This window comes from Ascaphus truei, chromosome 2, assembly GCF_040206685.1.
Source record: "Ascaphus truei isolate aAscTru1 chromosome 2, aAscTru1.hap1, whole genome shotgun sequence".
In the NCBI taxonomy this organism is placed as follows: Eukaryota; Metazoa; Chordata; class Amphibia; order Anura; family Ascaphidae; genus Ascaphus; species Ascaphus truei.
The window spans coordinates 340,457,318-340,483,820 of record NC_134484.1 but is presented as its reverse complement, the minus strand read 5'-3'; the positions used below and the strand labels follow the sequence as shown (position 1 = coordinate 340,483,820).

Sequence of the window (26,503 nt, the reverse complement as noted above, 5' to 3'; positions counted from 1 at the left end):
TATCGCGGTACCCGTGGCTGGAGCCCGGGCAGGTAACCTGCAACTCACGTGCACCAACCAGGCCTATCACCAGACATAGTGGCTGCGCAGTCACACATACATATGCAGACATTGGTATATGATTTTGGGAGTGCAAGACATTTGGGTGGGGGTTACTGGACACAGGGTGGGGTCACTCTGCGGGAGGTTAGCGTCCGCCGTGACGCCTAGAGGTGGTAGCGTCCGCCGTGACGCCTAGAGGTGGTAGCGTCCGCCGTGACGCCTAGAGGTGGTAGCGTCCGCCGTGACGCCTAGAGTGGTTAGCGTCCGCCGTGGCGCATGTGTTGAGATGTAATGTGATAAGTTGCTGCATGTAGTAAAGTTAATAGTTATATAGAGCTGTCTGTGTGGTCATTGTGTATTGTCCTGCGAGGAACTACTTCCCCTCTGGTGGGAGCCATCGCAGGTGGAGGCGCTGCATCATTAGTATTGTAATACATTGCCCCAGGTTCCCTTAGCGGATGCTCAGCCTTCTGTGAGCCAACAGGTATTGCACCACGCACCCCCTTGGTAACATTGCATGTTCCCTCCACGCACGCGGTATATGTGATTGGGTGGGGTGATATGACCGTTACATTTGGAGGCGCTGCTGAGAGCTTAGACCTGGGGTGCCCTATTCAAAACCGAATCACCAAAAATCAGCATCATGGTAATTCCCTCACGTCAAGAGGTCCACGCGTGGGCCACCACCGTCCGTGAACCCCCTAGACATGTGGTTGCAGTAGGGAGCGTCCCGGCGTTAGTACCTGAAACTGACATCCGGAACTCACTGAGCAAACTCTTAGGCGCAGATAGAATATGGTACCGTGGCAGGGTGTTCGACTCTACTTATCACTTGAGTGCACAACTATTCACCGTATGCCGGGACATAGGCCCTGAAGCGGCCCCGAATATTCTAATAGCCCCCGAGTGCCCACCAGAAGGATACCCCCTTATATACTCGGACTTGCCAGTAATACGGGAAATGTTCTCGCTCAGAGCCCCTCCTCAAGATCCCGACGAACCGTCCACCAGTACCTGGACGCCACTTAACCCCGTGTCCAGTACCCCAAACCGGGTTGACCGTCCCCAACCCAAAGTCTCCTTTACCCCAAGCGGCCTCCCGGACGCCAGTAGTTGGGCTGACAGTCCTCCCTCTCCACCCGACACCGTACCCCGCGAGTTAAACTCTCGGCCTATCGGAGAGAGAGCAACGAACGAAGGTTCCATAATGGGGCTGACGCTACCCCAATTCGTAGAAGCCCTCACTGTGGCATCCCAGTCTCAAAGTTATAGGAAGCTTAAGGCCTTCTCTGGAGTACTTCCAATACCCCAGGGGGAAGAAGGAATAGACCTGTGGAGGGAGAATGCAGTAAAAGTAGTAGAGGAGTGGTCGTGCACTGACACTGTAAAGCGGCAGCGTATTATGGAATGCCTCAGACCCCCTGCGTCTACTATGTTGACCATCCACAGGGACCAACACCCAGAGTTGACAGCGTTGGAAATGGTGGCGTTCCTGTTGGAGGCGTACGGACTAGCAGAAGACGAAGGAGCGCTCTGGACGAAGTACTTCCGTCTTTATCAGAAGGAAGGAGAGGACCTGTCGGCTTTCATCCACCGCCTACAGCTGGTCCTCGGGGTCCTACTCAATCGTAAGCTGATCTCCGCATCGGGGATGGATGAAGCTCTCCATAAACAGTATCTGCGGGGATCAAGCCCCACTCACCCCATAGCCAACATGCTCCGCAGCAAGATAATGGACGGGGGCCCCTACAAGTTCACCGAGTTGCTGCGGCAAGTGAAACTACAGGAGGCTCATGTTATGCTACACTCCACCGCTACACCTAAGAGCTCCTCTGCCTCCAAAGGAAAGGGCTCTACGGAAAAGAAGGAAGAGTCTACTGCCTTGTCCAAAGGGTACAAACCACGACCCCCCGACCGACCACCTTCCCCATCCACGAGTCGCCCGGAAAGCCGCCCAGTGGTATGCTATAACTGCGGCAAGAAGGGCCACGTAATCCGTAATTGCCCAGAAAAGGAAGTTCACCCTGAGGAACACCCTTCCGATAGAGGAAAATCAGCCCGATCTATGGTCTGCAGTGTACCAATGGCAGAAGCTGACCTCGAACTCACTCATTCTGGAACTGGAACCCCGGATGCCCCTTCTGACGCCGGCCCCAGTGATGACGCCCCGTCCGGTGAAGCTTGCAGTCAAGTGGGCCCTGCGGCCATCGTGCCCGTGGTACTAGAAGGGATATACGCCTCGGCCCTATTGGACACAGGGTCACAAGTAACCATAATATATCGCAGGTTTTATGATCAGCACCTTCAACACTGCCCACTAAGGCCGGCTGAACATATGAAGGTTAGGGGATTAAGTAATGAAGACTACCCCATCGATGGGATTGTAAAGGTCCAACTGGACATACTCCAACTGAACACCAGCAAGAAGCACCCCATGCAGGTAGCGGCCATGGTATGCCCGGAGCCCCAAGACCATTGCAAGTACCCAATCATCTTGGGAACCAATGCAGACATAGTGCAAGCTATAATCCGAGCCTACTTGAGAGAGACCAACGAGTTGCCGCTGGCCGATTCGCTCCTAGACCCCATCTTACGAGAAGAATGCCACCGGGTGTATGCATTGGAGCGTCATGGGGACCTCTACAATCGTCAACGAGGACTGACGACCATATTACCAGGGGGAGTGCAAAAGATGGCCGTCTGGTGTTGTTATCCCGACCGAGACCAGAACGACCAACTGTTCTCGCTGGAGAGTGAGCCTGAAGAAGAAGAGGTTCAGCGAGGGTATAGAATACTACCCGAAGTGAGGGAATGGATGGCTAAGATCCCTATTCGAACCCACGTATATGTGCAGAATCTCTCCCCCTTTACGATGGAGTTTGATGTCGACCAGAAGTTGGGATGCATATATCCGGTCAGCCCGGTGGGAGCCACACCTCAGGTGAAGGCGGCGGCCGCGCACGAGCGGATAGTCGATCTGGACTTCAACTTCGGCGAATCGACCCTGTCCACAGAGTGGAAAAAACGGTTGACCACCCAGCTGATGCAACGACGACATGTGTTCTCCACGAGCGAGATGGATGTGGGGTGCAGCCGCAGTGCCCAACATACCATTCGGATGAGTGATGCCACCCCGTTCCGGGAACGTTCTCGTCGCCTTGCCCCTCGGGATGTGGACGATGTGAGGAACGCCATCCAAGACATGGAAACCGCTGGGATTGTGACGGAATCACGAGGACCTTATGCGTCGCCCATAGTGGTGGTGCGGAAAAAGAACGGGTCCGTACGACTGTGTATCGACTATCGGACACTGAACAACCGCACGATCCCGGATCAATACAACCTTCCGCGCATTGAAGAGATCCTGAATGCGCTGAATGGGAGTCACTGGTTTAGCGTGCTGGACCTCCGATCAGGGTACTATCAGGTGCCCATGACGGCGGAAGACCAGGAGAAAACGGCTTTCGTCTGCCCCCTGGGATTCTATCAATTCACCCGTATGCCCCAAGGTATATGTGGGGCGCCTGCTACGTTCCAAAGGTTGATGGAAAAGACAATCGGGGACATGATTCCCCGGGAGTGCCTGATGTACCTGGACGACATCATCGTCTTCGGAAGGACTCTGGAAGAGCACGAAGAGCGGTTGTTTAAGGTGATCGATCGTCTGGGAAACGAAGGGTTGAAATTGTCCCTAGACAAGTGCCGATTTTGCCATACCTCGGTGACCTACGTGGGGCACATCGTGTCCGCCAAAGGGATCGCCACCGACCCTGCCAAGGTAGAGGCCGTGGTGAACTGGCCTCGCCCAGAGAACGTCACAGAGCTGCGATCCTTCCTGGGGTTCTGTGGGTATTATCGCCGCTTCGTGGAAGGGTACTCGAGCAAGGCTAAACCCTTGAACAATCTGTTGAAGATATACCCTTCCGAGACCGGGAAGAAGGCTGTACCAGCCCGCCAACCGTTTGGTGACAAATGGACCTCTGAGTGTGAGCAGGCCTTCCTGAAGCTGAAGAAGTGTCTGACCGAAGCGCCTGTACTTGCTTATGCGGATCCCGAACAGCCTTACGTCCTGCATGTGGATGCTAGTCTAAATGGACTAGGCGCCGTCCTGCACCAGAAGCACCCGGAGGGCCTGCGGCCGGTAGCTTACATCAGCCGAAGCTTGACACCCAGTGAGCAGAGATACCCCGTCCACAAGTTGGAGTTTCTGGCTCTCAAGTGGGCGATCACCGAGAAGCTCCACAATTACTTGTACGGTGTCACCTTCGAGGTAAGGACGGATAACAACCCCCTCACGTACATCAATACGTCGGCCAAACTAGATGCAGCAGGCCACCGATGGCAGGCCGCCCTCAGTAACTATAGCTTCTCCTTGAAGTATAAGCCGGGGCCATTGAATATTGGGGCGGACGCCCTCTCCCGAAGACCAGGACTACTCGCTACCCCCGATGATGAGGAATGGGAAGAACTTCCCGGCCCCGGAGTGCGGGCTATGTGTAAAACTGCAGCCATAGTTAATGACCAAGTGGCCTTCTCCGAGTTACGAGTGATCGACTCTTTGGGATGCCAGTCGCAGGCTGTCCCCGCCGCCTACTGCGACCCAAAAGGGATGCACCTCACGCACGACAAGGTGTTCCGGTGGAAAGATCTGGTAGACTACCAAATTCGAGATCCGGTCACTAGCATCATCCGGCACGCCGTTGAAAAAAGGAACCCAGCCCTTCTGAAACGTGCGCCCAATGACTTGGTGGCCTTACTCATGCGAGAATGGGACAAATTTGAAGTGGACAACTGCTTGCTCTATCGGGTGGTGCAATATCATAATCACCCGGATAGGAGACAACTAGTCCTACCCAAGAACTTACAATACCTGGTGTTGAAGTCCCTACACGATGAACACGGGCACCTAGGTGTAGAGAAGACTTTTGGGCTAGTCCGAGACCGGTTCTTCTGGCCCAAGATGAGGGAAGCGGTGGAACAACACTGCCGCCGTTGTTCCCGGTGCATTCAACGCAAGACGTTGCCTACCAGAGCAGCTCCCATGGCCCATCTTAAGAGTTCTGGTCCGATGGACTTGGTGTGTATGGACTTTTTATGTATCGAACCTGATAGCCGAGGCATCGGTAACGTGCTGGTCATCACGGACCATTACACCCGATATGCACAGGCCTTCCCCACAAAAGACCAGAAGGCTATCACGGTCGCGAAAGTTCTATGGGAAAAGTTCTTCGTGCATTACGGTCTTCCAAACCGACTTCACTCCGACCAAGGGCGAGATTTTGAGAGTACTCTGATCCGAGAATTACTTAAAATGCTGAACGTCGCCAAGTCCCGGACGACTCCGTACCACCCCGAAGGAGATGCTTTGCCTGAACGATTCAACAGGACCCTGTTGGACATGCTTGGAACTCTGAAGGGAATGCAGAAAGCAGAATGGAGTCGTCACGTAGAAACGTTGGTACACGCGTACAACTGTACTCGCCATGAGTCCACTGGGTTCTCCCCGTACTTCCTCATGTTTGGGCGGGAGGCAAGACTCCCCGTAGATGTGCGTCTTCGAGTCTCAACGGATGGGATACACAATGCTACCCATTTCCAGTATGTGCAAAGGCTAAAGGACAGTTTGCAGCAAGCTTACCAACAGGCTGAGAAGTCTACAGCTAAACTGAATGCTGGCAATAAGAGACGATACGACAATAAAGTCAAATATCGAGAGTTACGTCCTGGGGACGCTGTGTTACTTCGTAATTTGGGAGTCCCCGGAAAACATAAACTGGCAGACCGATGGAGAGATGGCGTATATGAGGTACAGTCACAGATGCCCGGCCTCCCGGTCTATCGCATCAAAGACACAGACGGCCGGGTAAAGGTGTGGCATCGTAATCACCTTCTCCCTATTCCCCAAGTGGGAGGCGAAGAAGAAGAAATACAGGCCACACCGCTCAACGGTGAGTCTGAACTATCAGAGGTGGGTCAAGAGACTGTAAATAACGAGACCCACTCTGAAACTCCTGAAGACCCTATGGAGGGACCCTCTCAAAGGGACTATTCCACAGAAGGGGCATCTCCCGGAGGAGCTACGGGTAAAGGGCCCCGTAGGCCAACGCCTACTAAGGTGGCACCAACAGGCCAGCCTTTGGATCCACAGAGCCCGTGCTTTGTGCCTAACAGAGACTGTTCAGAGACATTTCTCCCCTCAAGGGACGAGGCTGAGCCTCAGGACTGTACTTATTACTCCCCAGAGGGAGTTGCTGAAGAACAACTCCGTAGGAGCCAAAGGGCCAGGTACCCTCCAACTCGGGTAACCTATGATCAAATGGGGGCACCCCAGTATGAGGCTCAGCAGTGGTCTCGGAGCAAAATCCAATCCGTGATTGTGATGCTCACAGAATTGTGTAACCTTGTTTAAAGTTGATGCAATGTGCTAAGTGTATTCGTACCAGATGCATTTTTATTATATAACGGTTGTGTATAGTAGTAAGTTATGTGGTCCAAGCGGGGACGTTGGAGTTTCACCAGGGGGAGGATGTAGCCAGGTCCCCCTCGCGCACTCGCCCCCTCCCTTGTCCCCCCCCTCGCGCACTCGCCTCCTCCTTCACCGTTGCGAGCGCGCGGTGTTGCTGTGCGGCCGGTTGCTAGGGAAGCGGGTCGGGCGGTTGCCGGGGACGCGAGCGGCGAGCAGGCCGGTTGCCGGGGACGCGATCGGGCCGTCGCTAAGGCCGCGATCGCGTTGCCACCGGCCCGGCGGCTAGCGGAGCAGGGCGCCGCCATGACAGTTAGCTCGCGCATGCGCAGGATGCCAGCTAGCGCGGGAGGCCCTTGATAGCTCGCGCATGCGTGAGGATAGACGGCCAGCCCCCAGGGTGCATAGGGGCAGAGACACCTGACGCCAGGGAGCCAATAGGGCTGAGGGATTTGCCCGGGAAAGGAGAGATACTTTTCGCGGGGTTTTGCAGTGACACAGAGGCAGTCAGGATCCGGACCAGCTAGGGGTAAGAGGTGGATGCAGGGGTCAGTGACCCTCTGCATTAGGCCAGCAGCCCCCAGGCCCCCAGTTAGGTCCTGAGCCACTTAATAGCTTGTGGAGTATAGGGACAGGCCCTAGATAGGGACACTGACCCATTTATTGGTAGCTTAGTCAGGGACACAGTGCTAAAGCCGTGCGGCCCTGCGAGGTGGGTTCTGGGCTCAGAACACTATCAAAGACCCTGGGACTAAGGTGATATTATCCGCGCTGGAATTCACCCAACGCGGTGTGGAGGACAACGTCGGATCGGGCGGAACTCCGGTGATATCGCGGTACCCGTGGCTGGAGCCCGGGCAGGTAACCTGCAACTCACGTGCACCAACCAGGCCTATCACCAGACATAGTGGCTGCGCAGTCACACATACATATGCAGACATTGGTATATGATTTTGGGAGTGCAAGACATTTGGGTGGGGGTTACTGGACACAGGGTGGGGTCACTCTGCGGGAGGTTAGCGTCCGCCGTGACGCCTAGAGGTGGTAGCGTCCGCCGTGACGCCTAGAGGTGGTAGCGTCCGCCGTGACGCCTAGAGGTGGTAGCGTCCGCCGTGACGCCTAGAGTGGTTAGCGTCCGCCGTGGCGCATGTGTTGAGATGTAATGTGATAAGTTGCTGCATGTAGTAAAGTTAATAGTTATATAGAGCTGTCTGTGTGGTCATTGTGTATTGTCCTGCGAGGAACTACTTCCCCTCTGGTGGGAGCCATCGCAGGTGGAGGCGCTGCATCATTAGTATTGTAATACATTGCCCAAGGTTCCCTTAGCGGATGCTCAGCCTTCTGTGAGCCAACAGGTATTGCACCACGCACCCCCTTGGTAACATTGCATGTTCCCTCCACGCACGCGGTATATGTGATTGGGTGGGGTGATATGACCGTTACATTTGGAGGCGCTGCTGAGAGCTTAGACCTGGGGTGCCCTATTCAAAACCGAATCACCAAAAATCAGCATCATGGTAATTCCCTCACGTCAAGAGGTCCACGCGTGGGCCACCACCGTCCGTGAACCCCCTAGACATGTGGTTGCAGTAGGGAGCGTCCCGGCGTTAGTACCTGAAACTGACATCCGGAACTCACTGAGCAAACTCTTAGGCGCAGATAGAATATGGTACCGTGGCAGGGTGTTCGACTCTACTTATCACTTGAGTGCACTACTATTCACCGTATGCCGGGACATAGGCCCTGAAGCGGCCCCGAATATTCTAATAGCCCCCGAGTGCCCACCAGAAGGATACCCCCTTATATACTCGGACTTGCCAGTAATACGGGAAATGTTCTCGCTCAGAGCCCCTCCTCAAGATCCCGACGAACCGTCCACCAGTACCTGGACGCCACTTACCCCTGTGTCCAGTACCCCAAACCGGGTTGACCGTCCCCAACCCAAAGTCTCCTTTACCCCAAGCGGCCTCCCGGACGCCAGTAGTTGGGCTGACAGTCCTCCCTCTCCACCCGACACCGTACCCCGCGAGTTAAACTCTCGGCCTATCGGAGAGAGAGCAACGAACGAAGGTTCCATAATGGGGCTGACGCTACCCCAATTCGTAGAAGCCCTCACTGTGGCATCCCAGTCTCAAAGTTATAGGAAGCTTAAGGCCTTCTCTGGAGTACTTCCAATACCCCAGGGGGAAGAAGGAATAGACCTGTGGAGGGAGAATGCAGTAAAAGTAGTAGAGGAGTGGTAGTGCACTGACACTGTAAAGCGGCAGCGTATTATGGAATGCCTCAGACCCCCTGCGTCTACTATGTTGACCATCCACAGGGACCAACACCCAGAGTTGACAGCGTTGGAAATGGTGGCGTTCCTGTTGGAGGCGTACGGACTAGCAGAAGACGAAGGAGCGCTCTGGACGAAGTACTTCCGTCTTTATCAGAAGGAAGGAGAGGACCTGTCGGCTTTCATCCACCGCCTACAGCTGGTCCTCGGGGTCCTACTCAATCGTAAGCTGATCTCCGCATCGGGGATGGATGAAGCTCTCCATAAACAGTATCTGCGGGGATCAAGCCCCACTCACCCCATAGCCAACATGCTCCGCAGCAAGATAATGGACGGGGGCCCCTACAAGTTCACCGAGTTGCTGCGGCAAGTGAAACTACAGGAGGCTCATGTTATGCTACACTCCACCGCTACACCTAAGAGCTCCTCTGCCTCCAAAGGAAAGGGCTCTACGGAAAAGAAGGAAGAGTCTACTGCCTTGTCCAAAGGGTACAAACCACGACCCCCCGACCGACCACCTTCCCCATCCACGAGTCGCCCGGAAAGCCGCCCAGTGGTATGCTATAACTGCGGCAAGAAGGGCCACGTAATCCGTAATTGCCCAGAAAAGGAAGTTCACCCTGAGGAACACCCTTCCGATAGAGGAAAATCAGCCCGATCTATGGTCTGCAGTGTACCAATGGCAGAAGCTGACCTCGAACTCACTCATTCTGGAACTGGAACCCCGGATGCCCCTTCTGACGCCGGCCCCAGTGATGACGCCCCGTCCGGTGAAGCTTGCAGTCAAGTGGGCCCTGCGGCCATCGTGCCCGTGGTACTAGAAGGGATATACGCCTCGGCCCTATTGGACACAGGGTCACAAGTAACCATAATATATCGCAGGTTTTATGATCAGCACCTTCAACACTGCCCACTAAGGCCGGCTGAACATATGAAGGTTAGGGGATTAAGTAATGAAGACTACCCCATCGATGGGATTGTAAAGGTCCAACTGGACATACTCCAACTGAACACCGGCAAGAAGCACCCCATGCAGGTAGCGGCCATGGTATGCCCAGAGCCCCAAGACCATTGCAAGTACCCAATCATCTTGGGAACCAATGCAGACATAGTGCAAGCTATAATCCGAGCCTACTTGAGAGAGACCAACGAGTTGCCGCTGGCCGATTCGCTCCTAGACCCCATCTTACGAGAAGAATGCCACCGGGTGTATGCATTGGAGCGTCATGGGGACCTCTACAATCGTCAACGAGGACTGACGACCATATTACCAGGGGGAGTGCAAAAGATGGCCGTCTGGTGTTGTTATCCCGACCGAGACCAGAACGACCAACTGTTCTCGCTGGAGAGTGAGCCTGAAGAAGAAGAGGTTCAGCGAGGGTATAGAATACTACCCGAAGTGAGGGAATGGACGGCTAAGATCCCTATTCGAACCCACGTATATGTACAGAATCTCTCCCCCTTTACGATGGAGTTTGATGTCGACCAGAAGTTGGGATGCATATATCCGGTCAGCCCGGTGGGAGCCACACCTCAGGTGAAGGCGGCGGCCGCGCACGAGCGGATAGTCGATCTGGACTTCAACTTCGGCGAATCGACCCTGTCCACAGAGTGGAAAAAACGGTTGACCACCCAGCTGATGCAACGACGACATGTGTTCTCCACGAGCGAGATGGATGTGGGGTGCAGCCGCAGTGCCCAACATACCATTCGGATGAGTGATGCCACCCCGTTCCGGGAACGTTCTCGTCGCCTTGCCCCTCGGGATGTGGACGATGTGAGGAACGCCATCCAAGACATGGAAACCGCTGGGATTGTGACAGAATCACGAGGACCTTATGCGTCGCCCATAGTGGTGGTGCGGAAAAAGAACGGGTCCGTACGACTGTGTATCGACTATCGGACACTGAACAACCGCACGATCCCGGATCAATACAACCTTCCGCGCATTGAAGAGATCCTGAATGCGCTGAATGGGAGTCACTGGTTTAGCGTGCTGGACCTCCGATCAGGGTACTATCAGGTGCCCATGACGGCGGAAGACCAGGAGAAAACGGCTTTCGTCTGCCCCCTGGGATTCTATCAATTCACCCGTATGCCCCAAGGTATATGTGGGGCGCCTGCTACGTTCCAAAGGTTGATGGAAAAGACAATCGGGGACATGATTCCCCGGGAGTGCCTGATGTACCTGGACGACATCATCGTCTTCGGAAGGACTCTGGAAGAGCACGAAGAGCGGTTGTTTAAGGTGATCGATCGTCTGGGAAACGAAGGGTTGAAATTGTCCCTAGACGATTTTGCCATACCTCGGTGACCTACGTGGGGCACATCGTGTCCGCCAAAGGGACGCCACCGACCCTGCCAAGGTAGAGGCCGTGGTGAACTGGCCTCGCCCAGAGAACGTCACAGAGCTGCGATCCTTCCTGGGGTTCTGTGGGTATTATCGCCGCTTCGTGGAAGGGTACTCGAGCAAGGCTAAACCCTTGAACAATCTGTTGAAGATATACCCTTCCGAGACCGGGAAGAAGGCTGTACCAGCCCGCCAACCGTTTGGTGACAAATGGACCTCTGAGTGTGAGCAGGCCTTCCTGAAGCTGAAGAAGTGTCTGACCGAAGCGCCTGTACTTGCTTATGCGGATCCCGAACAGCCTTACGTCCTGCATGTGGATGCTAGTCTAAATGGACTAGGCGCCGTCCTGCACCAGAAGCACCCGGAGGGCCTGCGGCCGGTAGCTTACATCAGCCGAAGCTTGACACCCAGTGAGCAGAGATACCCCGTCCACAAGTTGGAGTTTCTGGCTCTCAAGTGGGCGATCACCGAGAAGCTCCACGATTACTTGTACGGTGTCACCTTCGAGGTAAGGACGGATAACAACCCCCTCACGTACATCAATACGTCGGCCAAACTAGATGCAGCAGGCCACCGATGGCAGGCCGCCCTCAGTAACTATAGCTTCTCCTTGAAGTATAAGCCGGGGCCATTGAATATTGGGGCGGACGCCCTCTCCCGAAGACCAGGACTACTCGCTACCCCCAATGATGAGGAATGGGAAGAACTTCCCGGCCCCGGAGTGCGGGCTATGTGTAAAACTGCAGCCATAGTTAATGACCAAGTGGCCTTCTCCGAGTTACGAGTGATCGACTCTTTGGGATGCCAGTCGCAGGCTGTCCCCGCCGCCTACTGCGACCCAAAAGGGATGCACCTCACGCACGACAAGGTGTTCCGGTGGAAAGATCTGGTAGACTACCAAATTCGAGATCCGGTCACTAGCATCATCCGGCACGCCGTTGAAAAAAGGAACCCAGCCCTTCTGAAACGTGCGCCCAATGACTTGGTGGCCTTACTCATGCGAGAATGGGACAAATTTGAAGTGGACAACTGCTTGCTCTATCGGGTGGTGCAATATCATAATCACCCGGATAGGAGACAACTAGTCCTACCCAAGAACTTACAATACCTGGTGTTGAAGTCCCTACACGATGAACACGGGCACCTAGGTGTAGAGAAGACTTTTGGGCTAGTCCGAGACCGGTTCTTCTGGCCCAAGATGAGGGAAGCGGTGGAACAACACTGCCGCCGTTGTTCCCGGTGCATTCAACGCAAGACGTTGCCTACCAGAGCAGCTCCCATGGCCCATCTTAAGAGTTCTGGTCCGATGGACTTGGTGTGTATGGACTTTTTATGTATCGAACCTGATAGCCGAGGCATCGGTAACGTGCTGGTCATCACGGACCATTACACCCGATATGCACAGGCCTTCCCCACAAAAGACCAGAAGGCTATCACGGTCGCGAAAGTTCTATGGGAAAAGTTCTTCGTGCATTACGGTCTTCCAAACCGACTTCACTCCGACCAAGGGCGAGATTTTGAGAGTACTCTGATCCGAGAATTACTTAAAATGCTGAACGTCGCCAAGTCCCGGACGACTCCGTACCACCCCGAAGGAGATGCTTTGCCTGAACGATTCAACAGGACCCTGTTGGACATGCTTGGAACTCTGAAGGGAATGCAGAAAGCAGAATGGAGTCGTCACGTAGAAACGTTGGTACACGCGTACAACTGTACTCGCCATGAGTCCACTGGGTTCTCCCCGTACTTCCTCATGTTTGGGCGGGAGGCAAGACTCCCCGTAGATGTGCGTCTTCGAGTCTCAACGGATGGGATACACAATGCTACCCATTTCCAGTATGTGCAAAGGCTAAAGGACAGTTTGCAGCAAGCTTACCAACAGGCTGAGAAGTCTACAGCTAAACTGAATGCTTGCAATAAGAGACGATACGACAATAAAGTCAAATATCGAGAGTTACGTCCTGGGGACGCTGTGTTACTTCGTAATTTGGGAGTCCCCGGAAAACATAAACTGGCAGACCGATGGAGAGATGGCGTATATGAGGTACAGTCACAGATGCCCGGCCTCCCGGTCTATCGCATCAAAGACACAGACGGCCGGGTAAAGGTGTGGCATCGTAATCACCTTCTCCCTATTCCCCAAGTGGGAGGCGAAGAAGAAGAAATACAGGCCACACCGCTCAACGGTGAGTCTGATCTATCAGAGGTGGGTCAAGAGACTGTAAATAACGAGACCCACTCTGAAACTCCTGAAGGGACCCTCTCAAAGGGACTATTCCACAGAAGGGGCATCTCCCGGAGGAGCTACGGGTAAAGGGCCCCGTAGGCCAACGCCTACTAAGGTGGCACCAACAGGCCAGCCTTTGGATCCACAGAGCCCGTGCTTTGTGCCTAACAGAGACTGTTCAGAGACATTTCTCCCCTCAAGGGACGAGGCTGAGCCTCAGGACTGTACTTATTACTCCCCAGAGGGAGTTGCTGAAGAACAACTCCGTAGGAGCCAAAGGGCCAGGTACCCTCCAACTCGGGTAACCTATGATCAAATGGGGGCACCCCAGTATGAGGCTCAGCAGTGGTCTTGGAGCAAAATCCAATCCGTGATTGTGATGCTCACAGAATTGTGTAACCTTGTTTAAAGTTGATGCAATGTGCTAAGTGTATTCATACCAGATGCATTTTTATTATATAACGGTTGTGTATAGTAGTAAGTTATGTGGTCCAAGCGGGGACGTTGGAGTTTCACCAGGGGGAGGATGTAGCCAGGTCCCCCTCGCGCACTCGCCCCCTCCCTTGTCCCCCCCCCTCGCGCACTCGCCTCCTCCTTCACCGTTGCGAGCGCGCGGTGTTGCTGTGCGGCCGGTTGCTAGGGAAGCGGGTCGGGCGGTTGCCGGGGACGCGAGCGGCGAGCAGGCCGGTTGCCGGGGACGCGATCGGGCCGTCGCTAAGGCCGCGATCGCGTTGCCACCGGCCCGGCGGCTAGCGGAGCAGGGCGCCGCCATGACAGTTAGCTCGCGCATGCGCAGGATGCCAGCTAGCGCGGGAGGCCCTTGATAGCTCGCGCATGCGTGAGGATAGACGGCCGGCCCCCAGGGTGCATAGGGGCAGAGACACCTGACGCCAGGGAGCCAATAGGGCTGAGGGATTTGCCCGGGAAAGGAGAGATACTTTTCGCGGGGTTTTGCAGTGACACAGAGGCAGTCAGGATCCGGACCAGCTAGGGGTAAGAGGTGGATGCAGGGGTCAGTGACCCTCTGCATTAGGCCAGCAGCCCCCAGGCCCCCAGTTAGGTCCTGAGCCACTTAATAGCTTGTGGAGTATAGGGACAGGCCCTAGATAGGGACACTGACCCATTTATTGGTAGCTTAGTCAGGGACACAGTGCTAAAGCCGTGCGGCCCTGCGAGGTGGGTTCTGGGCTCAGAACACTATCAAAGACCCTGGGACTAAGGTGATATTATCCGCGCTGGAATTCACCCAACGCGGTGTGGAGGACAACGTCGGATCGGGCGGAACTCCGGTGATATCGCGGTACCCGTGGCTGGAGCCCGGGCAGGTAACCTGCAACTCACGTGCACCAACCAGGCCTATCACCAGACATAGTGGCTGCGCAGTCACACATACATATGCAGACATTGGTATATGATTTTGGGAGTGCAAGACATTTGGGTGGGGGTTACTGGACACAGGGTGGGGTCACTCTGCGGGAGGTTAGCGTCCGCCGTGACGCCTAGAGGTGGTAGCGTCCGCCGTGACGCCTAGAGGTGGTAGCGTCCGCCGTGACGCCTAGAGGTGGTAGCGTCCGCCGTGACGCCTAGAGTGGTTAGCGTCCGCCGTGGCGCATGTGTTGAGATGTAATGTGATAAGTTGCTGCATGTAGTAAAGTTAATAGTTATATAGAGCTGTCTGTGTGGTCATTGTGTATTGTCCTGCGAGGAACTACTTCCCCTCTGGTGGGAGCCATCGCAGGTGGAGGCGCTGCATCATTAGTATTGTAATACATTGCCCAAGGTTCCCTTAGCGGATGCTCAGCCTTCTGTGAGCCAACAGGTATTGCACCACGCACCCCCTTGGTAACATTGCATGTTCCCTCCACGCACGCGGTATATGTGATTGGGTGGGGTGATATGACCGTTACATTTGGAGGCGCTGCTGAGAGCTTAGACCTGGGGTGCCCTATTCAAAACCGAATCACCAAAAATCAGCATCATGGTAATTCCCTCACGTCAAGAGGTCCACGCGTGGGCCACCACCATCCGTGAACCCCCTAGACATGTGGTTGCAGTAGGGAGCGTCCCGGCGTTAGTACCTGAAACTGACATCCGGAACTCACTGAGCAAACTCTTAGGCGCAGATAGAATATGGTACCGTGGCAGGGTGTTCGACTCTACTTATCACTTGAGTGCACTACTATTCACCGTATGCCGGGACATAGGCCCTGAAGCGGCCCCGAATATTCTAATAGCCCCCGAGTGCCCACCAGAAGGATACCCCCTTATATACTCGGACTTGCCAGTAATACGGGAAATGTTCTCGCTCAGAGCCCCTCCTCAAGATCCCGACGAACCGTCCACCAGTACCTGGACGCCACTTACCCCCGTGTCCAGTACCCCAAACCGGGTTGACCGTCCCCAACCCAAAGTCTCCTTTACCCCAAGCGGCCTCCCGGACGCCAGTAGTTGGGCTGACAGTCCTCCCTCTCCACCCGACACCGTACCCCGCGAGTTAAACTCTCAGCCTATCGGAGAGAGAGCAACGAACGAAGGTTCCATAATGGGGGTGACGCTACCCCAATTCGTAGAAGCCCTCACTGTGGCATCCCAGTCTCAAAGTTATAGGAAGCTTAAGGCCTTCTCTGGAGTACTTCCAATACCCCAGGGGAAGAAGGAATAGACCTGTGGAGGGAGAATGCAGTAAAAGTAGTAGAGGAGTGGTCGTGCACTGACACTGTAAAGCGGCAGCGTATTATGGAATGCCTCAGACCCCCTGCGTCTACTATGTTGACCATCCACAGGGACCAACACCCAGAGTTGACAGCGTTGGAAATGGTGGCGTTCCTGTTGGAGGCGTACGGACTAGCAGAAGACAAAGGAGCGCTCTGGACGAAGTACTTCCGTCTTTATCAGAAGGAAGGAGAGGACCTGTCGGCTTTCATCCACCGCCTACAGCTGGTCCTCGGGGTCCTACTCAATCGTAAGCTGATCTCCGCATCGGGGATGGATGAAGCTCTCCATAAACAGTATCTGCGGGGATCAAGCCCCACTCACCCCATAGCCAACATGCTCCGCAGCAAGATAATGGACGGGGGCCCCTACAAGTTCACCGAGTTGCTGCGGCAAGTGAAACTACAGGAGGCTCATGTTATGCTACACTCCACCGCTACACCTAAGAGCTCCTCTGCCTCCAAAGGAAAGGGCTCTACGGAAAAGAAGGAAGAGTCTACTGCCTTGTCCAAAGGGTACAAACCACGACCCCCCGACCGACCACCTTCCCCATCCACGAGTCGCCCGGAAAGCCGCCCAGTGGTATGCTATAACTGCGACAAGAAGGGCCACGTAATCCGTAATTGCCCAGAAAAGGAAGTTCACCCTGAGGAACACCCTTCCGATAGAGGAAAATCAGCCCGATCTATGGTCTGCAGTGTACCAATGGCAGAAGCTGACCTCGAACTCACTCATTCTGGAACTGGAACCCCGGATGCCCCTTCTGACGCCGGCCCCAGTGATGACGCCCCGTCCGGTGAAGCTTGCAGTCAAGTGGGCCCTGCGGCCATCGTGCCCGTGGTACTAGAAGGGATATACGCCTCGGCCCTATTGGACACAGGGTCACAAGTAACCATAATATATCGCAGGTTTTATGATCAGCACCTTCAACACTGCCCACTAAGGCCGGCTGAACATATGAAGGTTAGGGGATTAAGTAATGAAGACTACCCCATCGATGGGATTGTAAAGGTCCAACTGGACATACTCCAACTGAACACCGGCAAGAAGCACCCCATGCAGGTAGCGGCCATGGTATGCCCGGAGCCCCAAGACCATTGCAAGTACCCAATCATCTTGGGAACCAATGCAGACATAGTGCAAGCTATAATCCGAGCCTACTTGAGAGAGACCAACGAGTTGCCGCTGGCCGATTCGCTCCTAGACCCCATCTTACGAGAAGAATGCCACCGGGTGTATGCATTGGAGCGTCATGGGGACCTCTACAATCGTCAACGAGGACTGACGACCATATTACCAGGGGGAGTGCAAAAGATGGCCGTCTGGTGTTGTTATCCCGACCGAGACCAGAACGACCAACTGTTCTCGCTGGAGAGTGAGCCTGAAGAAGAAGAGGTTCAGCGAGGGTATAGAATACTACCCGAAGTGAGGGAATGGATGGCTAAGATCCCTATTCGAACCCACGTATATGTGCAGAATCTCTCCCCCTTTACGATGGAGTTTGATGTCGACCAGAAGTTGGGATGCATATATCCGGTCAGCCCGGTGGGAGCCACACCTCAGGTGAAGGCGGCGGCCGCGCACGAGCGGATAGTCGATCTGGACTTCAACTTCGGCGAATCGACCCTGTCCACAGAGTGGAAAAAACGGTTGACCACCCAGCTGATGCAACGACGACATGTGTTCTCCACGAGCGAGATGGATGTGGGGTGCAGCCGCAGTGCCCAACATACCATTCGGATGAGTGATGCCACCCCGTTCCGGGAACGTTCTCGTCGCCTTGCCCCTCGGGATGTGGACGATGTGAGGAACGCCATCCAAGACATGGAAACCGCTGGGATTGTGACGGAATCACGAGGACCTTATGCGTCGCCCATAGTGGTGGTGCGGAAAAAGAACGGGTCCGTACGACTGTGTATCGACTATCGGACACTGAACAACCGCACGATCCCGGATCAATACAACCTTCCGCGCATTGAAGAGATCCTGAATGCGCTGAATGGGAGTCACTGGTTTAGCGTGCTGGACCTCCGATCAGGGTACTATCAGGTGCCCATGACGGCGGAAGACCAGGAGAAAACGGCTTTCGTCTGCCCCCTGGGATTCTATCAATTCACCCGTATGCCCCAAGGTATATGTGGGGCGCCTGCTACGTTCCAAAGGTTGATGGAAAAGACAATCGGGGACATGATTCCCCGGGAGTGCCTGATGTACCTGGACGACATCATCGTCTTCGGAAGGACTCTGGAAGAGCACGAAGAGCGGTTGTTTAAGGTGATCGATCGTCTGGGAAACGAAGGGTTGAAATTGTCCCTAGACAAGTGCCGATTTTGCCATACCTCGGTGACCTACGTGGGGCACATCGTGTCCGCCAAAGGGATCGCCACCGACCCCTCCAAGGTAGAGGCCGTGGTGAACTGGCCTCGCCCAGAGAACGTCACAGAGCTGCGATCCTTCCTGGGGTTCTGTGGGTATTATCGCCGCTTCGTGGAAGGGTACTCGAGCAAGGCTAAACCCTTGAACAATCTGTTGAAGATATACCCTTCCGAGACCGGGAAGAAGGCTGTACCAGCCCGCCAACCGTTTGGTGACAAATGGACCTCTGAGTGTGAGCAGGCCTTCCTGAAGCTGAAGAAGTGTCTGACCGAAGCGCCTGTACTTGCTTATGCGGATCCCGAACAGCCTTTACGTCCTGCATGTGGATGCTAGTCTAAATGGACTAGGCGCCGTCCTGCACCAGAAGCACCCGGAGGGCCTGCGGCCGGTAGCTTACATCAGCCGAAGCTTGACACCCAGTGAGCAGAGATACCCCGTCCACAAGTTGGAGTTTCTGGCTCTCAAGTGGGCGATCACCGAGAAGCTCCACGATTACTTGTACGGTGTCACCTTCGAGGTAAGGACGGATAACAACCCCCTCACGTACATCAATACGTCGGCCAAACTAGATGCAGCAGGCCACCGATGGCAGGCCGCCCTCAGTAACTATAGCTTCTCCTTGAAGTATAAGCCGGGGCCATTGAATATTGGGGCGGACGCCCTCTCCCGAAGACCAGGACTACTCGCTACCCCCGATGATGAGGAATGGGAAGAACTTCCCGGCCCCGGAGTGCGGGCTATGTGTAAAACTGCAGCCATAGTTAATGACCAAGTGGCCTTCTCCGAGTTACGAGTGATCGACTCTTTGGGATGCCAGTCGCAGGCTGTCCCCGCCGCCTACTGCGACCCAAAAGGGATGCACCTCACGCACGACAAGGTGTTCCGGTGGAAAGATCTGGTAGACTACCAAATTCGAGATCCGGTCACTAGCATCATCCGGCACGCCGTTGAAAAAAGGAACCCAGCCCTTCTGAAACGTGCGCCCAATGACTTGGTGGCCTTACTCATGCGAGAATGGGACAAATTTGAAGTGGACAACTGCTTGCTCTATCGGGTGGTGCAATATCATAATCACCCGGATAGGAGACAACTAGTCCTACCCAAGAACTTACAATACCTGGTGTTGAAGTCCCTACACGATGAACACGGGCACCTAGGTGTAGAGAAGACTTTTGGGCTAGTCCGAGACCGGTTCTTCTGGCCCAAGATGAGGGAAGCGGTGGAACAACACTGCCGCCGTTGTTCCCGGTGCATTCAACGCAAGACGTTGCCTACCAGAGCAGCTCCCATGGCCCATCTTAAGAGTTCTGGTCCGATGGACTTGGTGTGTATGGACTTTTTATGTATCGAACCTGATAGCCGAGGCATCGGTAACGTGCTGGTCATCACGGACCATTACACCCGATATGCACAGGCCTTCCCCACAAAAGACCAGAAGGCTATCACGGTCGCGAAAGTTCTATGGGAAAAGTTCTTCGTGCATTACGGTCTTCCAAACCGACTTCACTCCGACCAAGGGCGAGATTTTGAGAGTACTCTGATCCGAGAATTACTTAAAATGCTGAACGTCGCCAAGTCCAGGACGACTCCGTACCACCCCGAAGGAGATGCTTTGCCTGAACGATTCAACAGGACCCTGTTGGACATGCTTGGAACTCTGAAGGGAATGCAGAAAGCAGAATGGAGTCGTCACGTAGAAACGTTGGTACACGCGTACAACTGTACTCGCCATGAGTCCACTGGGTTCTCCCCGTACTTCCTCATGTTTGGGCGGGAGGCAAGACTCCCCGTAGATGTGCGTCTTCGAGTCTCAACGGATGGGATACACAATGCTACCCATTTCCAGTATGTGCAAAGGCTAAAGGACAGTTTGCAGCAAGCTTACCAACAGGCTGAGAAGTCTACAGCTAAACTGAATGCTGGCAATAAGAGACGATACGACAATAAAGTCAAATATCGAGAGTTACGTCCTGGGGACGCTGTGTTACTTCGTAATTTGGGAGTCCCCGGAAAACATAAACTGGCAGACCGATCGAGAGATGGCGTATATGAGGTACAGTCACAGATGCCCGGCCTCCCGGTCTATCGCATCAAAGACACAGACGGCCGGGTAAAGGTGTGGCATCGTAATCACCTTCTCCCTATTCCCCAAGTGGGAGGCGAAGAAGAAGAAATACAGGCCACACCGCTCAACGGTGAGTCTGATCTATCAGAGGTGGGTCAAGAGACTGTAAATAACGAGACCCACTCTGAAACTCCTGAAGACCCTATGGAGGGACCCTCTCAAAGGGACTATTCCACAGAAGGGGCATCTCCCGGAGGAGCTACGGGTAAAGGGCCCCGTAGGCCAACGCCTACTAAGGTGGCACCAACAGGCCAGCCTTTGGATCCACAGAGCCCGTGCTTTGTGCCTAACAGAGACTGTTCAGAGACATTTCTCCCCTCAAGGGACGAGGCTGAGCCTCGGGACTGTACTTATTACTCCCCAGAGGGAGTTGCTGAAGAACAACTCCGTAGGAGCCAAAGGGCCAGGTACCCTCCAACTCGGGTAACCTATGATCAAATGGGGGCACCCCAGTATGAGGCTCAGCAGTGGTCTCGGAGCAAAATCCAATCCGTGATTGTGATGCTCACAGAATTGTGTAACCTTGTTTAAAGTTGATGCAATGTGCTAAGTGTATTCGTACCAGATGCATTTTTATTATATAACGGTTGTGTATAGTAGTAAGTTATGTGGTCCAAGCGGGGACGTTGGAGTTTCACCAGGGGGAGGATGTAGCCAGGTCCCCCTCGCGCACTCGCCCCCTCCCTTGTCCCCCCCCTCGCGCACTCGCCTCCTCCTTCACCGTTGCGAGCGCGCGGTGTTGCTGTGCGGCCGGTTGCTAGGGAAGCGGGTCGGGCGGTTGCCGGGGACGCGAGCGGCGAGCAGGCCGGTTGCCGGGGACGCGATCGGGCCGTCGCTAAGGCCGCGATCGCGTTGCCACCGGCCCGGCGGCTAGCGGAGCAGGGCGCCGCCATGACAGTTAGCTCGCGCATGCGCAGGATGCCAGCTAGCGCGGGAGGCCCTTGATAGCTCGCGCATGCGTGAGGATAGACGGCCAGCCCCCAGGGTGCATAGGGGCAGAGACACCTGACGCCAGGGAGCCAATAGGGCTGAGGGATTTGCCCGGGAAAGGAGAGATACTTTTCGCGGGGTTTTGCAGTGACACAGAGGCAGTCAGGATCCGGACCAGCTAGGGGTAAGAGGTGGATGCAGGGGTCAGTGACCCTCTGCATTAGGCCAGCAGCCCCCAGGCCCCCAGTTAGGTCCTGAGCCACTTAATAGCTTGTGGAGTATAGGGACAGGCCCTAGATAGGGACACTGACCCATTTATTGGTAGCTTAGTCAGGGACACAGTGCTAAAGCCGTGCGGCCCTGCGAGGTGGGTTCTGGGCTCAGAACACTATCAAAGACCCTGGGACTAAGGTGATATTATCCGCGCTGGAATTCACCCAACGCGGTGTGGAGGACAACGTCGGATCGGGCGGAACTCCGGTGATATCGCGGTACCCGTGGCTGGAGCCCGGGCAGGTAACCTGCAACTCACGTGCACCAACCAGGCCTATCACCAGACATAGTGGCTGCGCAGTCACACATACATATGCAGACATTGGTATATGATTTTGGGAGTGCAAGACATTTGGGTGGGGGTTACTGGACACAGGGTGGGGTCACTCTGCGGGAGGTTAGCGTCCGCCGTGACGCCTAGAGGTGGTAGCGTCCGCCGTGACGCCTAGAGGTGGTAGCGTCCGCCGTGACGCCTAGAGGTGGTAGCGTCCGCCGTGACACCTAGAGTGGTTAGCGTCCGCCGTGGCGCATGTGTTGAGATGTAATGTGATTAGTTGCTGCATGTAGTAAAGTTAATAGTTATATAGAGCTGTCTGTGTGGTCATTGTGTATTGTCCTGCGAGGAACTACTTCCCCTCTGGTGGGAGCCATCGCAGGTGGAGGCGCTGCATCATTAGTATTGTAATACATTGCCCCAGGTTCCCTTAGCGGATGCTCAGCCTTCTGTGAGCCAACAGGTATTGCACCACGCACCCCCTTGGTAACATTGCATGTTCCCTCCACGCACGCGGTATATGTGATTGGGTGGGGTGATATGACCGTTACATATATATATATATATATATATATATATATATATATATATATATATATATATTATTAAGGTTTTGGTGGGTAAAAAAAGTGACAAAAACCCTCCACAGTAAAGCATAAAGCAACTGTAAATATTCCTGTATATGAATGTATATCCTGTATATAAGACATGCAAATGAATATACAGGAATATTTACAGTTTATATATATATATAATTAATATATATATATATATATATATATATATATATATCAGTATTATGGTTTAGCCTATCCCATAGCCTCTCTTGCATTCCCAGTAAAATCAACACCACACTGATGAGACCCATCAAGGTCGAAACAGCTGTCTGTGGGTGGTTTTCTGGGTATGCACCTTAACCCTGGCTGTGCTCAAAGCTGTGATCATGCAGCAAGCTTAAGCCTATAGGGAACCATGTTAAAAATGGTTATTGAGGCAAAAAGTGACACTGTGTGCTCATTTGCATGTCATTTCCCAGAATCCCTTGCTGCAGTGGAAGTGCTGTATGCTGGGTGATAATGGGGAAAGGCGGGGTTGCAGACCTGCCTAAGACATGCAGATGAGCATACAGCTATATTTGCATATTTGCTTTCCTGTGGAGGGTTTTTGTCACTTTTTTTACTCACCATAACTTAACTCAGTATTATGGTTTATATATATATATATATATATATATATATATATATATATATATATATATATATATATATATATATATATATATATTTATATATATTTATAATCAAAGGCTCCTTACCAGGCAGACCAGAGAGTCCAGGGAATCCAGAGTAGGCACAGCAAGGAAGAGACAGCACACTTAGCACACAGTTAGCAAAAAGAATTGTATTAGAATAGCAGGCACATACACCAACGTTTCGGTCCAAAGAACAGGACCTTTATCAAGGGAGCACAAGAGAGTGTTTACAGGCATAGCAGCATCATGGAGCCTGTGTTGCAGTAATTTTACATCTCATTGGGCTATTCTGATCACATGTGCGTTCTAAGGTCAGCCCCTATGTAAATATGGTGATGACACGTGCGTCTGCTCTCACAGCTGCTTGCAATCGTTCAAATTTTGGCGCGATTTTTGTAGTTATGATTTTCCCTATAAATGCTAGCTCATTGCTCCCCTCACCACTCCCAGAAGAAGACAGTTTCCCGTCGAAACGCGTTGGAGTGGGAGTCTTGCTGAGGGGGGCCCCTAACTTTTTTCATCTGACATGGAGTTCTGACCTACCTTTGTCTGTGACATCTACCTACTGAGTGGTGACATATTTTGCATTCTGTTACCCCTTATACTTGTGTACCCAATTCATGTAAACCATTGCATCAAATTATATGGCATAATATTTTTACATGTGGTCACAAGATCTCAGTTAGGTTGATTGCCACGCAAGTGTGCTTATACAAAGCCACCTGCACCCTGTATATGTCTTGCTTTGGATCTTTATCTTAGACCCTTGCCTCCAGGTCCATTATGTCTAGGTAGTCTTGAGCCCCCCTCTTCTTTTATATTTCATCCCCTGTTTTAATCACCTGAATAAAATTCTTTTTTGTTACATTTTCATTCATGTCCGTGTGCTATTTAAAGGTTGCTTTCTCCCTGTTGTTTTCATATATATATATATATATATATATATATATATATATTCAAAAAGCGGGGGGAAAATGGGGGGAGGGGTGGGGAAGAAAAACCTTGCATCTACTTTTACAAATTTCACGCCACCATAAGCCAAAGAAATTATGTTGTTTACTTTACATAAGTAAGGTTTGGCGGTGCTCACGGGTTATGAATAATATGAGTGAAAAGAGAAAAAAGTAACCCGTATGGGAGCACTCAGGTATGCAATTGATATATTTAGTTTATTTATTTTGACACAGTGCAAAAAAGGATAGATAAACAGTACATGATTAAAAACACTTAAAAAATAGACTTGGACCCCTGTCACGGGTGCTACCCTTAAATACAGGTGAACAACACTAGGGAACAGTTCAAATTGTTAACCCTAAGCATGAAAAGGATAGTGACTCAAAAATCACTAGGGTAAATCAAAGTATCACAACAGGTTAATGGGTTCTCAGGCACCTACACTGGCGACACACTTTATTCGAGCTTGGCTAGTCCCACGAATTCGGGTATACCCGGGTGTATTGAGGTTTGTGACTGTTTTCTGCCCGAGTACATTGAGTTATTTTCCAAGCAGGGATTGAAGCATTTTATTCCCGCTGGCTGCAATACTGCACAGTATATATATATAAACTGCATTATAATTCATGAATTTATGCCATCTGGTAGACACGCGAAGCATTGCAGCCTATTAAATCCTAATCATTATCATTTAACAGATCAGCCGCCCATCAGCCAGGCATGAACCCAGGCTGGGAAGGCAAATGCAACGGGGCTTGTCAGAGGTGAGGAGCGGCGCATTCCAGGTATCTGCCAGGTACATACTGGGTATTTGCTCGAATAAAGTGTGTCGGTGCAGTATACAAGCTAAATAATACACACTACACACCAAAAGATAGACTAATCAAAGTGTTAATGACAGTCTCAAAGCGTCCCACATCTACATGAGCATACAGTGTATATAGTCAATACCAGCAGAGTGAGTATGTCACTTGTAGGAACAGGTGGTAAAATGAATTGATGACCCTATATGTATAGAGCAATAAAGTGTGTTTTTAGCATATAAAGGAAAATGCCTGATGAGCGCCTATTAAATAACCTGGTGTTTGAAGTCAGTATCCCTAATGAAAAAAGTGAATGAAATGTCACAGTCCAAAAAAGATTAGTTGCACAAGTTCAGGGTAGCATAGTTACGTGAACCATGGGTCAGGGGTCCTGTCTAGCACCCCCACTCCGACGCGTTTCGTCCAGAGACTTTGACTAGGAGTGGTCCTAGTCAAAGTCTCTGGACGAAACGCGTCGGAGTGGGGGTGCTAGACAGGACCCCTGACCCATGGTTCACGTAACTATGCTACCCTGAACTTGTGCAACTAATCTTTTTTGGACTGTGACATTTCATTCACTTTTTTCATTAGGGATACTGACTTCAAACACCAGGTTATTTAATAGGCGCTCATCAGGCATTTTCCTTTATATGCTAAAAACACACTTTATTGCTCTATACATATAGGGTCATCAATTCATTTTACCACCTGTTCCTACAAGTGACATACTCACTCTGCTGGTATTGACTATATACACTGTATGCTCATGTAGATGTGGGACGCTTTGAGACTGTCATTAACACTTTGATTAGTCTATCTTTTGGTGTGTAGTGTGTATTATTTAGCTTGTATAGGTGCCTGAGAACCCATTAACCTGTTGTGATACTTTGATTTACCCTAGTGATTTTTGAGTCACTATCCTTTTCATGCTTAGGGTTAACAATTTGAACTGTTCCCTAGTGTTGTTCACCTGTATTTAAGGGTAGCACCCGTGACAGGGGTCCAAGTCTATTTTTTAAGTGTTTTTAATCATGTACTGTTTATCTATCCTTTTTTGCACTGTGTCAAAATAAATAAACTAAATATATCAATTGCATACCTGAGTGCTCCCATACGGGTTACTTTTTTCTCTTTTCACTCATATATATATATATATATATATATATATATATATATATATATATATATATATATATATATATATATATATATATAAAATAACCACTGTGGTATTCCAATATATTGCAATGTAGCACACATCACACAATATATCACAGTTGGTGAGTGTAGATACAGTTTAATTATTCAAACCAAAGTCTTATAGCATACATGGAAGGGCTCAAATGTTGTTTTTTTTATAAATAATCTTTTCCATTACACATGGAACAACTTTGATTTTATGCAAAGCCTCTCCGACATTTGTAGTCTGCATTACAGTAGCAATGAA

The 26,503-nt window shown here is 52.3% G+C and overlaps 1 protein-coding gene across 2 annotated transcripts in view; it reads left to right on the top strand.

Moving 5' to 3' along the window:
* Positions 1 to 26,503, top strand: part of CNTNAP2 (contactin associated protein 2) — a 1,988,831-nt gene that overhangs the window by 1,424,509 nt on the left and 537,819 nt on the right. The window lies entirely within an intron of this gene.